At 39.1% G+C, this 14,493-nt stretch overlaps 1 protein-coding gene across 2 annotated transcripts in view; it reads right to left on the bottom strand.

Annotated features, from left to right (window-relative positions):
• The window catches only part of LOC103459096 (plexin-B2-like), a 46,902-nt gene extending 36,445 nt beyond the window's left edge, over positions 1 to 10,457 (bottom strand). For both annotated transcript variants that reach the window (XM_081603914.1, XM_081603915.1), the window contains exon 1: positions 10,364 to 10,457. The gene's annotated coding sequence lies outside the window, so the exon portion shown is untranslated. The remainder of the gene's footprint in view (positions 1 to 10,363) is intronic.
• Between the last annotated feature and the right edge of the window lie 4,036 nt (positions 10,458 to 14,493).

Genomic DNA, 14,493 nt, shown 5'->3' with positions numbered 1-14,493 from the left:
ATAGAGAAATGATGAATGTTCACACAAATGTTTCTAGAAGCTTAATGAAAATAAAAATAATATATACAAAAATAAAAAAGTTGAATTAAAGTAGTATATAAAAAAATAAAATTTAACAAGTAGATTTAAATAAAATGTATATTGATAATCTCGTGACAAATTTTACATTACATATAGAGGGCTGGAAAAATACACATTTACTCCAGCATGAAGGTAAAACACCATGTGCACATTTTTAAAATGTTTTAAATAAGTTATAATTTTATTTATATAGGACCTATATATACCTTGTTGTAACACTGACTGCTACTGGAGATCCTTTCTGCCTGCAGCTTCACCTTCCAGCAACGACTGAAGACATCTTTTGTGATATAAGCGATGACGAATCCTGTCAGTTTCAGTTCTAAGTGGTTTTTATTTTGGTTTTACTTTTTGTGTTTGGTTGTTTTTATTTTGGATATTTAAATTATTTTCCAGTTCCAATGTTAAGTGTTCTTAAATTAAAGTTTATTGGTCTTTTACTTTAATTACATAATTACAACATTGTTTACCGCAGTAATTACAGGGACAATTTATTGTCCAGGAAACTAATAGGATAAAGTATTTTTAAATTGAATTTATCTTTGAATTGTGCTGCAGGATCTTCTCAGTCAGTGAACCGAAACATTCTGGGCTTATTAGAGTCAGCCTCACACTTTTATCATAAATTTAATCTGTCGCTGTCATTAAATGTCGCACCTTTTCTCCCTGTAACATTAAAACAAGCCAAACCCAGCAGGTATGTTCCCCGCCTTGTCCTGTTGAGGATCTGCGACATCAAAGGGCTAAAATCATCTTCTGTTTCCTCCGTAAGCCATCTCAGCCGCTTTTCTTTTCTCTCTGAAGCGTTTTTCATCCTCCAGTTCAGCCTGACTGCTGTCAGGGCTGAAATAAACTCGGTTTGTGTCAAAGGTGTGTTTGTGTTTCTCTTGAAAACAACAGATGGGATTTTATGGATGTGAAACGTTTAGGTAAAGCCCCTTTTCAGAGCTTGTTAAGGATAAAAACCTTGCCTCACTATATAAACATAATTAAACCACTGAAGGGTTATTATGAGGTTTTAGGATAATTATTGCAAACAGAAGGATCACTACTTAGAAGATCAGCGGCCTCAATAAAGCCTTTGTGCCACCGGCTCACTGCTATAAATCGTTGCAGTGTTCTTCAGGATGAGAAGGATTTTTACTGAATGACGGATGGACTGATCAGACAGGTAACGCTGAGAACCGGAAATTATTTCCACTTCCTACAGTTAAGCAAAGAAATTACCTGAAGGGAGAAAAGGTGAGTGACACTTTTAATGTGTGAACTGCTGGATTATGCAGCTTTAAAAAAGAGAAAAATTCTGGTGTGAAAGCCGAAAACACGGTAGAAAAACATCTACATTTACTACTTTTTTGAACTAAACAATAGTTTTCAAGACTTTTTGACTCGTTCAAGACATTTGGATGGATGGATGAAACATTTTGACAATAAAGTGGAATAAGTTTGGAAAACTACTAAATCAAGTTCTGGACAGCTCCAGATAATGTAGGAATCTTGACTTTTGTTCCATGTGTAGCAGTTAAATTATTCCCCTCAAAATGGGGTTGTTCTTTTAGAGTCTGGAAAGCTTTTAAATTAGGGTCAGGACTTTAATTTTATTAATAAAATTTAGCACAATTAATCACATTTTTCTTTTTTCACATACAAAAGTTCCCAGTGGAACGTTTGATTTTCTGCGTTTCTGGTACGCCATTAAATCAGACGCACAAGCAACAGCAGTGATGGATGATAAAGCGTCTTCTGTTCTCCCACTGCAGGTTACTTTTTGCTTCAAACCAATCTGATTGGACGCTGGAAAAGACTACCGTCATGTTGCAGTTGTGCTAAAGGGAGTTAGCCTATCAGCTAAGCTGTTCAGGCCTAAAATAGCATCTCAGTGCTAAACATGTTGCTAATGCTAATGTTAGCATCTACAGTCCACATTTCTAAAGATGTTCAATGATTGACCAGGGCTTCCTGAAACACTGGAAAGCTGAATGGCTACAATAGAATTCTTGATAAATACAACCAAAACAAATATGCTAGCCTATCGCTAGCATAAGAAACGGCTAATAGTCTTTAGCCAAAGACTAAAGAGAAATCCTCCAACTGCTAAAGTCTAACGCCTCCTTTTTTGTTTCATCTGGTGAAGAAGGAAGTTGCTCTCAGTGTCTTCAGAGGTTTCTGTGTCGTTTCCTTCAGTGGTTCTTGGTGCAGCGCCCCCACAGGCCGGGAGGGGAACAGGTTGGTTTGACTCAGAACTACAGCAGCTGGAGGAGGAGCAGATGATGGAGTTCTGGTTCCAAATCGAACTGAAACTACAGGACCATCAGGTGAGAAACCATCCTGAGATCTACACCAAATGTTAGAGAAGCTAATCTGTAGCAATCAGGGGCTTCTGAATTATCAGACTCCTAGGACCAGGACATGTTTTGAATATTTGCTCTGCCACTGTATTTCCAGAAACAATCAGCCAGTATGCATCTAAAAGTCTGATTTAAGGATTTACGAGTCAGACAGAAGTCTGCCAATAAATCTGCCTTCGTCCAGCAAGCCCTATTTGGTAGAAAACTGGAAAAACGTACAAACAGGGTCATGGAAACTTAAAAAAAACGCAGGTTGAAGTGAGTGGGAGTCTTTAAAAGTCAAAAGCTCTGGCTGAAAAGTTAGTGGTGAAGCTGAATCTAGGAATGTGTGTTGAAGCTCCAGCCGGGGGAATAAAGCCTCACAGATTTTCTGCTCCTGTCTAACCTCCTTAAGCCTTGTTCCTTCAGTCGTCTCTTCATCACTCGCATGTTTCTCTCTGCGTGCGCCTCCCTCCACATCCCAACCCGTGGGAACCGCTTCAAACAATCCTTGCTTTCTGACACTCGACGTCCCACCGGGACTGCGCACATCTGAGGCCGACCGCGGTTCGAGTCTGCTGATTGAATGTCTCTTTTTTCTGTCAGGCAATCACATTTTTGTCTCAGAAAACTCATCTGATATCACATGCATTTGATGAATGTGGTTAAAAGTCGTCTACTCTCTGCCTGGAGACGATTCAGATGTCTAATATTTTCCTCTGAAGGGATGAGATGCTGCCAAGTCTGTAGGTGTACCAGAAAGGAGATGATAAAAAGGTTAAAAGGAGAGAGAGATTAGGCTGACCTCTGACCTTCAGAGCAGCTGATCCAGAACGCTGCTGCTGGTGTTCTGACTAAAACCAGGAAGATGGAGCACATCATCCAGTTCTAAACTGCAAAACAGCCGAAACACTGAACTCCTTTAAACCTAGACTAAAACACACCTAGTTAGAGATCTCTTTGATTCATAATAACTGAATCTGATGGTAATTATTGATGATGGCATTTGATAAAAACGTAATGTTTGTTACTGCTGACTGTCTGGTGTTTTTATCGCTGTTTTTATGATGTAAAACTCTTTGAACTGCCTCCTTGCTGAAATGTGTTATTCAAATCTAAATGATTGATTCAGCTTTGTGCACCTGAAATGTGGAACAAACTTGCAGAAAACTGCAGAACACTAAATTTTTTAAAACCGTTTTTGATCAACAATAACTGACTTTGATGGTATTTATTGATGTTTGCTGCTGAAATGTTCTAACTTGACTGAATGCTGTTCTTGACACCGCCATGTTGTCCCTCATTATTCACTTCCCTGCAACCAAAACTGTTCATCATCGTCGAATTCACCTCAACTTTCGCTCCAAAACGTCTGATTTACATTCCAGCCCGCCGCTGGGCGACATTAGCCATTCATGACATCGGGCCAGAGGAACATGGATGCTGATTGGCCGGAGCTGGAGGGACGCAGTGGCTGTGATTGGAGGAACCCCGGGGGAAATGGACTCCTTATTGGCGGTAATGAAGGAGTCTGGCGAGGGGAAAGTGAAGCTAAAGCAGCAAACAGGACGGACACACGGGAGGAGGAGCTCGTCTATCAACACACACACAGGCAATCTCCTCCATCAGTTCCAGAGACGACGCAGTCTGGAGGAACAAACGGCACCTGAGGAGTTCCTGGGGAAAATAAAACCGATGCGATGAAACGGCGCTGATCTGAGAACATCTGCCTGGTTAGAGTTGGTCCGATCACTTCCCTCCTCTGCAGAACTTCTCCAACTTTTAACTTTTAAAATGTCTATTTAATTATAAGCAAGTTTTGTGGCTCAGTAGCGGATTTGGTTGGTAATTATTTGTATAATAATGTGTTTATAAACCAATCTGACCCTTAGCTGGTGTCCATTTTCTGTCCCAATATTAAGTCGACATTAAAGCTGCAGAATGTAACTTTATGTCACCATAATCTCTGAAAATAATAAATCCACTGCCTTCTCTAAGCGCTAACCAATCAGTGATAGGAGGCGGGTCTTAGCGCAGTCAATCACTACCCCTCTCTACTCTCTGCTATACTACAGCTAGCTTAGCTTGAATGCTAAAGCTACTTAGCATAGCCACCAAAGATAAATGGTTCTCCTGTAATGGTAAGTTGGTCACAGCGGCTACATGAGAATGATTGGCAGCGCTAAGACCCTCCTCCTGGCTCTGATTGGTTGTTTTTGGTTCATTTCTTCAGATGGCAGTAACTCGGGGAGGAGATCAATCTTTTCACAGATTTTCTGTCTCAAACTGTCACAACATAAAGACAGTTTTAACAAATATATAGAATTTTTTCCCTAAAAGTTACAAACTGAAGCTTTAAGAGTCATTTTAATCTCAAGGTATCTGGTGAAAGAAATGGCCACAAAAAACGAGGTAACCTGTTTGGTTGTGTTTTTCTTGGTTGCAACAATATAAAATCTTACACGGATTAAAACCCTGTTGATTTTCCTTTAAGAAGAATCAGTTGTTGGCAGCTCTGCTAATCCACCTCTTTTGCTTTTGCTGCTTCCCTGTAAATCTCTGTCTGGTTGGATGGTTAGAAGATGTTGGAGTAGGGGATATGAGGTGAAGATTTGAACTTCCTCTTTGTCTGCCCTCCGTCCATGAAGTCTTTCTACTCATCCGGCATTAGGGGTCAAAGTTCAGGTATTGTTTGAGTTTTTCAGATGCTAATTAGCTGCTCCCGGTTGTAAAAACAACACCTGGTTGCCATGGTTACATATAGCAACTATGTGAAAGTAATTGCCAGCTGCAAGCTACAAGCTGAGATGAGACACACGATTGTTGAAATAATCGCCAACTAATTTAGTAATCGATTAATTGATTAATGGAGTATACAGGCAAAAAAAAGGCAATTTGCTAAAGTACATACAGCATTAATTAATAAAAAAAACTGTACAAAAAATACAAGCATTTAGCATTTAAAATAAAGAACTAGCTTAGCTTCACAAGGTTCATATTCTGTAAATAAAAAGTGATCCGATCAGCCCTACACTGTATTGATGTCAAGTCAAGCTGCTGTTTTTAGCAGCAAATGATCAAATGTTCACTAAAGCTTATTGCATTTATTCAAATGTTTATTTAAAAATGATTTGAACTATTCGTTTATTTGCATCTTTTATGGATTCCTAATGTTTAAAATATATTTAATTGGTTAAATAAAAAAATCTGCAGAATGTGGCAACTTTCTCATCCAATCAATCATGGAGTAATTGATAAATAATCGATAGAGTAAAGGTTATTTGCAGCCCCGTGTGTCTGGCATGTTATGCAGGGAGGCTGTGACTCCTTTCCTTTCCACCATCTGTGGAAGCAGCAGCAGCTCAGTGACCGCAGTTTCTTCAGGGAGTCCAGTTATTCCCCGGCTCAGATAAGAAGTGAAAAGGACTGATTCAGTGGAGGGGAAACGACGGGGAAGGACCGATAACATTTATCAGCAGGCAGGGATTCATGCGGCGGCCAAAAAGCATCAGACGGGCGTTCCAAGAAGTAAAATCAAAACTGAACGGGCTGAGTTCTTAGTGATAATTAGGATTAAAGCACAATTTAATTACTGTAAGGGGAGTTTAATGGAAGTTGGGCAGCTTTTAGTCAAACAATAAATGAACCAGATGTGCTTTAGTTTATGCCAAATTCAAGCCAACTTAGACAAAGTGAACCCTAATCTCTAAAACCAGACCCTTCCAGGCCCCACCTGGAAATTAATTCACTTAACAAACAAGATGGCATCGCAAGGAAACAACATTAGGTGGAAATATTGAAGCGACAACTAAAGACATTAAAATTTAGGAGCTAGATCAGTGGTTCTTAACCTGGGTTCGTTCGAACCCCAGGGGTTCGGTGAGTCGGTCTCGGGTTCGGCGGAGCCTCTGCCGCGGAGGTGAAGACACATTTGTGTAAAGTCGTGATGACGCCCCGCTTTGCCATCACTTGCTGCAGAGGATCACGTTACATTGCTTAGCCAATCAGAGGATCACGTTACATTGCTTAGCCAATCAGAGGATCACGTTACATTGCTGAGCCAATCAGAGGATCACGTTACATTGCTGAGCCAATCAGAGCTGCGGAGGAGCCCTGATTGAAGGAGCTCCTCTCTCAGCATGGATTTGAACTTGTCTTTATTTACTTCAGCAAATCTCACAGTTTTTACCACATTCTGTAGCTTTTGGTGAACTTCTAAATCTGCTCCTTAGTCGCATCTTTTCGGGGTTGCTACTGCCTCTAGTGGCGTGGGGGTGGTAACACAACTAATATAATTACATTACTAAATCAGAATAATACAAGTCTTTATTATTTATTATTAATTCTCTTAAGAAAGTAGAGCTAATTAAATGATCTAAAGACCTTAAAGTGGTTCCAGTTTCTCTCGATGGCCAACCTGTTGAAACTGTGGCAGATTTTAAATACCTTGGGTCGTTCCTGGACTCAACTGAAAACACTGACTACATTTTGAAGAACTGATCTCAGAGACTCCGCCTTTTAAGAAGACTTGGTGATCATGGGGTGACCCGACTAGACTGTATTTGGGTCACCCCTATGTCTTGAATTTGGAAAAAAAAAATCATATTTTATTTTTCACTACAGAAGGGTTCAGTGAATGCGCATATGAAACTGGTGGGTTTGGTACCTCAAAAAAGGTTAAGAACCACTGAACTAGAAGGAAAGCCAAACAGCGCCCCCACAGGCCCGGAGGGGAACAAGTTGCTCAAAGGGTTTGGTTGGTTTGTCTCAGTTTAGTGTGAACCCTCTGAAGGTTCAGGTAATAAAAGAGTCAGAAATGTATTTTTAGTTTCAACAACAAACACTAAACCTGACATACGTTTGGCTCTGAATCCGACTCGGCGTCTTTTCGCCTGATTTTATCCTCCAAAGAGACGAACATCCGGCCACATAAACCCAGAGTTCAACAGAGGAAAATGGCAGGAGGGCTGATGAACTGCTTCATTTATGCTTCTGCAACTTCTGCTGATAAATCAACTTTACAGCAGGCTGTCATTGAAAGTTCTGGTTGCAAAGTGCAAGTTGGTGACATCTCAGCAGGGCAGCGGCACAGAGAGCAGAAACAGAGTCGGGTCGGCACCAGAACAAAGGCCGACTGTTGGGAGGAGAGTTAAAAACAGAGGGCCAGTCAGACCAGTGGTGCAACAAAAAGGAAAACAGTCAACCAGTTTGCTCCCAGTTACCCCAGAGATGGAAATGTGATGATACGAACGTTTTGAAGTCAAATAAGAAACCAGAACCCAAATATTCTGTTTGTCCTTGTTGAAAAAATTAATTCAACCTTTCAGAAACCGAAACATCTAGACGTTAGGATTATTTATCTGACGTTAACTTCTCATATTATATGCAATTCAACACAATTATATGAAAAGATTAAAGCATTTTTCTGATTACTGATACTGATAGGATAGAGCAGGAGCTTCTTAAAGAGACAGAGGCCCCATTTTTACGTTTTTATTTTATAACTAAAATAAATAGAATAGTGATTTTTTTTTAAATTAATATTAAAAATTATAAGTTGAATTTCTGCTAAATTTGTGGCTTTAAACAAGTTTTGTGACTTTCTGATTTCATTATTTTTACTATTTTATTTATATATTACTTTGCTTATTGATGATCAAATATAATTGATCATATTTATGTTATGCGATGGTGTACATCACTGGTTCTGAGGCTGGTTAAAGTGCTCTTTAAATAAAATCGGTATTGTACGGAAGGAATGTGGGCATGTTTGGATTGCAAGGGTTGCAGATGTTTGGTCTAGTCAAAGTACACACCTCAATCCAATTGGGAATCTTTGGAGTATTAATATTTTTTCAGGTTTTTGAAGGTTTTCCTGCTTCCTGGAGCCTTGCAGGTGTAAATCCAAAGCCGGATCAGCAAACTAAACTAAATTTATTCTTTAATCACTCGGGAACAAATGGAGAACCGCGTAGCGGCGGGAAGGACGGGAATCAATCTCCTTAAATAAATATGACTTGGATCAATACCCAGACGTGTTTCTGCTGAGCCGCGAGTAAAGAGAGGAGAAAAAAAACATGACTCCAACTCATGTCAGTAAATTTGCGGACAGATATGCAGATGTAATTTAGTGCCAGACCGAGTGACTAACCCGGCATTTCAGCACCAGAACCTGCAGCTGCTTTAATCATCGAAACCTGAGCAGAGATCCTGAAATCCACACATCTGTCGGCGTTCCCGTCGGAGCAGCCGTCGCTCTTCCCGTTCGGCTCGCGTTTGAAACGCTGTCGGCGCGTCCCGACATCGACTCATTTTGAAGTCCTTATGATGTTGTGAGTGAAGCCCTCAGTGGGCCGGGTCCAGATCGAGACGTTTAACATGAAAAGATGAAACTGGGATCCGAAGGAGGGGAGAAAACCCGGAGCTGACAGGTGTTCTGTCGCTGCCTTTAGCGGATCAAAGGACGTCAGAGCTGATTTGAGCTGGAATGAATCAATCAGCTCCCAAAAACAAAGCAAGAGTTTTATCTGTTTATCTGCTGATAATGTGAAACTATCAGTTAACAAAGCAACAAAACAGTTTTAGGTTGAACAAAACGACCTCCGATTTTTTGGATTTATGAGTCAAAGTTGATGTTCACGTTTAGTTAGATCTGTGATCTTCCTCCTTCTCCTGCTGAACCAGTTATGGTAAAATATAAATCATCAGATTTGTCTCCAACAGGCGAAAATATCGACTGAGCAGCAGGAGAAACGTTGCACCACTTCCGTTTTTATTACAAAAAAATACTTTTTAACTTACTTATAGATAATTTTAAACTCTGGAGCTATAAACAGTATAAATTTAGCTATGATGCTAATTAGATCCACCAGGCACTAAAGTTATTTCACTGATGCTGTTCATGCTCAAACTGAAATTGAGTGAAATATATCCTATAGTGCCATTGCTTTTTCATAATTACATTATTTCAAACTGATAAATCCCACTGCTGTTCAGGAAAACTGTTGCAAATTGAATTTTTACGTATTTTTGAAAAGTTTCGGGTTTTTATCCTGCAGTGTTTTCAATACGGCTGGAAGGTTTTATATCCTGTGTCCTTATGAAAACAATTCACATTTTCATAATCAGCATAATTAACTACTTCTACAACTATCTCTAAATTATATTGCTTCCTAATATCTTAACAGTAGCATTGCTCATTTCCATACCCAAAATTAGAAATAACTTTCATAATTTTGGTCACAGATTGTTCTGACACATCGATAGCGAAAAAAATGTTCAATAAACTCACAATTCATCATTAACCTGAAAAAGTGACTGACTGATGAAATCTGAGCAAATAGATAAAATCTGCTTTGATCCGACTGGTAAAACAATATTTAATCACACACGTTGGTATCTTGATATCTTCATTTTATGTTATAAACTGTTAATATAATCTGAAATAAACTGTTTAAGTTGGATTTTCTTGACATTTGTAACCTTTATTTAAAACCATAATTAGTAGAAAAGTTATGAAAAGATCCAATTATACAAATGCATCAGTGATGAACACAATGGATCAGTCAGAGGAGAAAAATGATCCATTTGGAGTCAAGCTGCTTCCATCAAAGCTCTGAAAATCCCCAAATAACTCCATATTGTTCGATGTGTTTTAGGGTTGTGAAGGACTCTGCGGCTAAAAAGATGAATCCTATTTTTCCTCCTTGCATGAAATGACTTCTTATCCTCCCACCTGCTCTGCTGCTGCCGGTTAAACCATCGAAAGCGTAATTACTGTCACTGCTGGAGAGAGTTAGGAGATAAAAGCAGCCGGCAGCTCATCCTGCCAACAATCCCGATCATTTTATTTCATTATTAACCATAAATCCACAATGGAAATGAAAACCTCTTCAGATAAGCTTCTGATGGAGCAAACAGGAAGTAATTCATTTAACAATTGGATTATTAATCACCTCGTAATTCAGGCTAATCACAGCTTCAGTCTGAAGGGCGGATTAGTCCACGAGTCGAGCCTGGGAAAAAAATAAACACAAAAAGAGGAAGAAATTAGTCCAGAAAACAAAAACAAATTGTTCTGGATCATTTAGGAGAAACTTTCTGTTAAATTCATAAATTTTAAATCAGCCTGGAGGCTCCGGAGCGGGAAGCGGACCGCAGCCAATCCTGCAGATTTTCAGCTCAAACTTCTCACAAAAGAACATCAGCTTGTTTCTGTTCGAGCATTTAACCGTTTTCATCTGCTGACTTAAAAAGTTTGGCACATTTTCTTCACTGTAACCCTCAGAAATACATACAATACAAATACATACAGACAGACAGAACGAGTTCCCGCGATGTTAACAAGGCTGGTGAAACGATGTGTGTGTGTGTGTGTGTGTGTGTGTGTGTGTGTGTGTGTGTGATTGTTCTCTGGAGCCAGAAGACAGAGATATGGCCTTCATTCCTGCTCAGATTAAAGGATTTAGAGCAAGAAGGCTTATTACAGATCCAAAGAGAGAGAAGGAGGCAGAGCCTGCCCTCTTTTTCTCTCTGTTCAAGGCTGATTAAAACAAAGATAACGCTCCCTCCCAGGCTGAGACACACACACACACACACACACACACACACACACACACACACACACACACACACACACACACACACACACACACACACACACACACACACACACACACACACACTCATTAAAATCCAGCCGGAACAATGATTCCTCTGAGCTGTGGAGGATTTTAACCTGTTGGACGTTCGGCACATTTTCCAAAAACCTCCTACTGTCAGTGGAAGGAGTTTTAAAATGAACCCACTGGATTAACCCCCGATGAGCTGCTGAGGCTAATTAGCTCCAAAACGCTTTCACTGTTAACAATACCGACAAGAAGAAGAGCTTTGATGGTCAAAGTGTGAAATAAACAAAGATAAATAATCTTAACCCTGTGCAATAAAAACAAACATTAGCCTGACTGATGTCTTCTAAATATAACAAAGTGCAACCAAAATTCTAAAAGTTATTTTGAATTTTGGGTTTGAAGCTTTTTAGCGACACTCGTCAACTAAGGAATGAAACGAGTAATACCAGTATTATAATAATTGCAGAATTAGTGAATTATGTGCATGTACTTTGACTAAGGATCTTCAAAAACTATAATCAATGATACAAAAGTGTGTAGCATTTAATTTATTGAGAAACTGGATAAAAGCGTCAGGGACAGTAAAAGGGATTTTTTAATATTGAGTTGAAGGATGAACATCAATATTTTCTCAAAAATATATGTTGAAATTCAAATTGTAAAACTGATTTCCTGATGCAAACAGCTTGTGGGACTGCGTGGAAATGGGATTCTGCATTTGAAATAGTGCAACAACTGCAGCAGCAACCCGTCAGCCCAAAGAGGGCAGCACTGAGTAAAAACTAAATTTACACAAAAAAGTCCAAATTTGCAAAGGAACATAAATGTTGCACCTTAAATAATTTACACAGCTTAACTGCAAAACAAAGTTTATTTAGTTAAATTATTTTCCGCCGCTGACCAGTGTGTGAAACAGCTCTACGCAGTTTGGGACATTTTCCGTTATAACTGAGCAACAGCTCTGTGTGAGTGGGGTTACCATAGCAACAAAGCAAACGCAACAAGTTAAACATCCTCAAATATCCAAACATGCTCAGTTGCTGCTTATTAAGGGATTCTAGTGACTCCGCATCCCTGAATCTAGCCAATCAGTGGCCAGCATTTTGACTTATCCTGGCCAATCAGTGGCCAGCATTTTGACTTATTTTCAGCCCAACTAGGCCAGAACTTTAAATCCAGCTTTACTGAAGACAAAACTCTTCATTTTTACTTCCTGTCGCCAGCTGTCGTTTTGCATCGACGCCATTGAAAATAAATTTTGGTGTCTATTAAATCAAACCAGATATAAACAGACTGACGTTTTCCAGGCTGGATGTTGCGTTTCTTCTCCCGCTTAAAGCAGCTTTTAATTATGAAGTGAAAATGAGGAGGAAGAGGTGCAGACACCACCAACGAAGTGGTGAATTATGGAGCAGGAAATGTATCTGTCTGAAGCAGATGTTCGGTCTGGTTGTCTCTGGAAGGATGAAGAGTAAATCATATAGTTAGACCGAACATCCAAGCTGCCAGCAGGGAAATAATTAAACCAACCAGATGGACGTTTAATAGAAACTTGGTGATATTCAGCTGGGAGACGAGATAACTGCATTTAATAAGAGATTTTCATCTAAACTGAAACTCAACCAAAGGTGAGAGGATGAAAGAAGAATCACTTTTTAAATCATTGTGTACCAAATTTATCGACTCTTTTAGTAACATTTGTTTAATTCAGTGATGAACCTAATTAGACCTGACAGGTGGAGATATGAAAGGAAGAGACGGACGGATAAATCTTTAGACAGATTAATGGATGGATTCTTATATAATACTCTGAATCAGGTTATTTTTTCTTATTTGTCTCCCTGAATTTGGACCCGTTTGATGGTTTTAACCCAGAAATCCTTCAGCCTGTGAATAAAAGAGCAAACAGTCGTCTGCAGACATGTTTTTATTCCTGTAAAAGATGCTAAACTAAGACCAGCCTGTGAAAGAGCATCTTTATTAGAAAGCAAAGGAACCGCCGGGGAGAGGTGAAGAACCGCGTGAATATCAATGAGCTGGACGGAGATAAAAGGGAGAAATGAGGAGATCTTCCCGTTTAAAACGCTCCAATCTGGGACACGATGGGAACTAATCCCTGATGACAGCGGGCCTGGAAACACGCTGCATACCGCCCAACCTGTTGGCGCCAACATGGAGGCGTCTGAGTCATCGCCAGCGCCGCCGTCTTAAAGCGCCGGTTCTGGTCCGAAGACGAGCCGGACGACCAACCTTCATTCTCAGAGTTTGGAGAAACTAGTTACACTTACTTGAGTAACTTTTAGAGAAAAAAAAACCAAAAAACTTTTAGGTGTATTTTTACTTTTAATCAAGTAATTTTCTTTCTTAGTGGAATTTCTGGATTTTCTTCCCACTGAATGAAAACCAAACCAGACAGACCTGCAGTTTCTGCTAAAGTTTCTTAAGTTTTATTTTGAAACAATTAAACTTTTTAAAATTTTATTTTACCTGATTTTGTTATTTGCATGAATTATTGTCATTTTGGTCCTGAAAATACCAAAGTTTCTTCTTAACTTCATATTTCGGTCCGTCTGATGATGCAATTTTTAAATATTAAATTATTGATAATTTGATCAGTTACTCAATACTTGAGTAACTTTTTACCAAATACTATATTAGTCTTGAGTAATTTCTTTGATAGCTACTTTTACTTGAGTAAAAATATGTTTTAGTTCTAGTTTTACTTCAGTATAATTTTTGGGTACTCTATCGCCCTCTGCTGGTACCAACCGGCTACGACGTTCCCAGGTGCTTCAGAGCCGACAGCCATATTGGTAGGAATCTGTAACTAATTGCAGTTGCTATGACAACAATGACAATCCCCAAACTCAGAATTAGCTTTTGCCTCCAACTTGCACTGTGAAAAACATCTCACCAAGTAACTTCTGTCTAGTTTCAATGCAAATATCTCAGTCCATTTCAAATGAGACAAAACTATCTTACAAGTACTTTTTTCAGCATGAAATATTGAGCTTGTTTTAAGTCAATAATTCCTGAATATTGATGAAAAGTTAGTAGTTCCACTGGCTGATTATTTCACTTATAAAAACACATTTCTCACTTGCTATAAGTGAAATAATCTGCCAGTGGAACTTGTAATTTTTCATCAACATTTTTTCATCTTTTTGAAGGTGATGTTTGTAAATATTCTCATTTCATTTCCATTATTTTTGTGGGAGTTTCTCACTTTTTCACTCATCTTTTCCATAATAAAGGAGCGTGGTGCTTTGTCCAAGCCAGCCTGGGAAACAAGCTCGGTTCACCGTTTAATTTTTATGCACACAAACTGAACAACACACAACTTGTTTATGACAATAATGACCAATTATCAAGACAGAATGATGCCAGAAGTTTGCTAATGGCTACAAAAAAACTACGGTTGAGATATTTAAACAGTGGATTACAACTTTCTTTGT

The sequence above is a fragment of the Poecilia reticulata genome, chromosome 23 (assembly GCF_904066995.2).
Source record: "Poecilia reticulata chromosome 23, P_reticulata-male-v2, whole genome shotgun sequence".
NCBI classification, from domain to species: domain Eukaryota; kingdom Metazoa; phylum Chordata; class Actinopteri; order Cyprinodontiformes; family Poeciliidae; genus Poecilia; species Poecilia reticulata.
The sequence above is the reverse complement of the archived record's forward strand: the minus strand, read 5'-3'. Positions and strand labels throughout refer to the sequence as shown.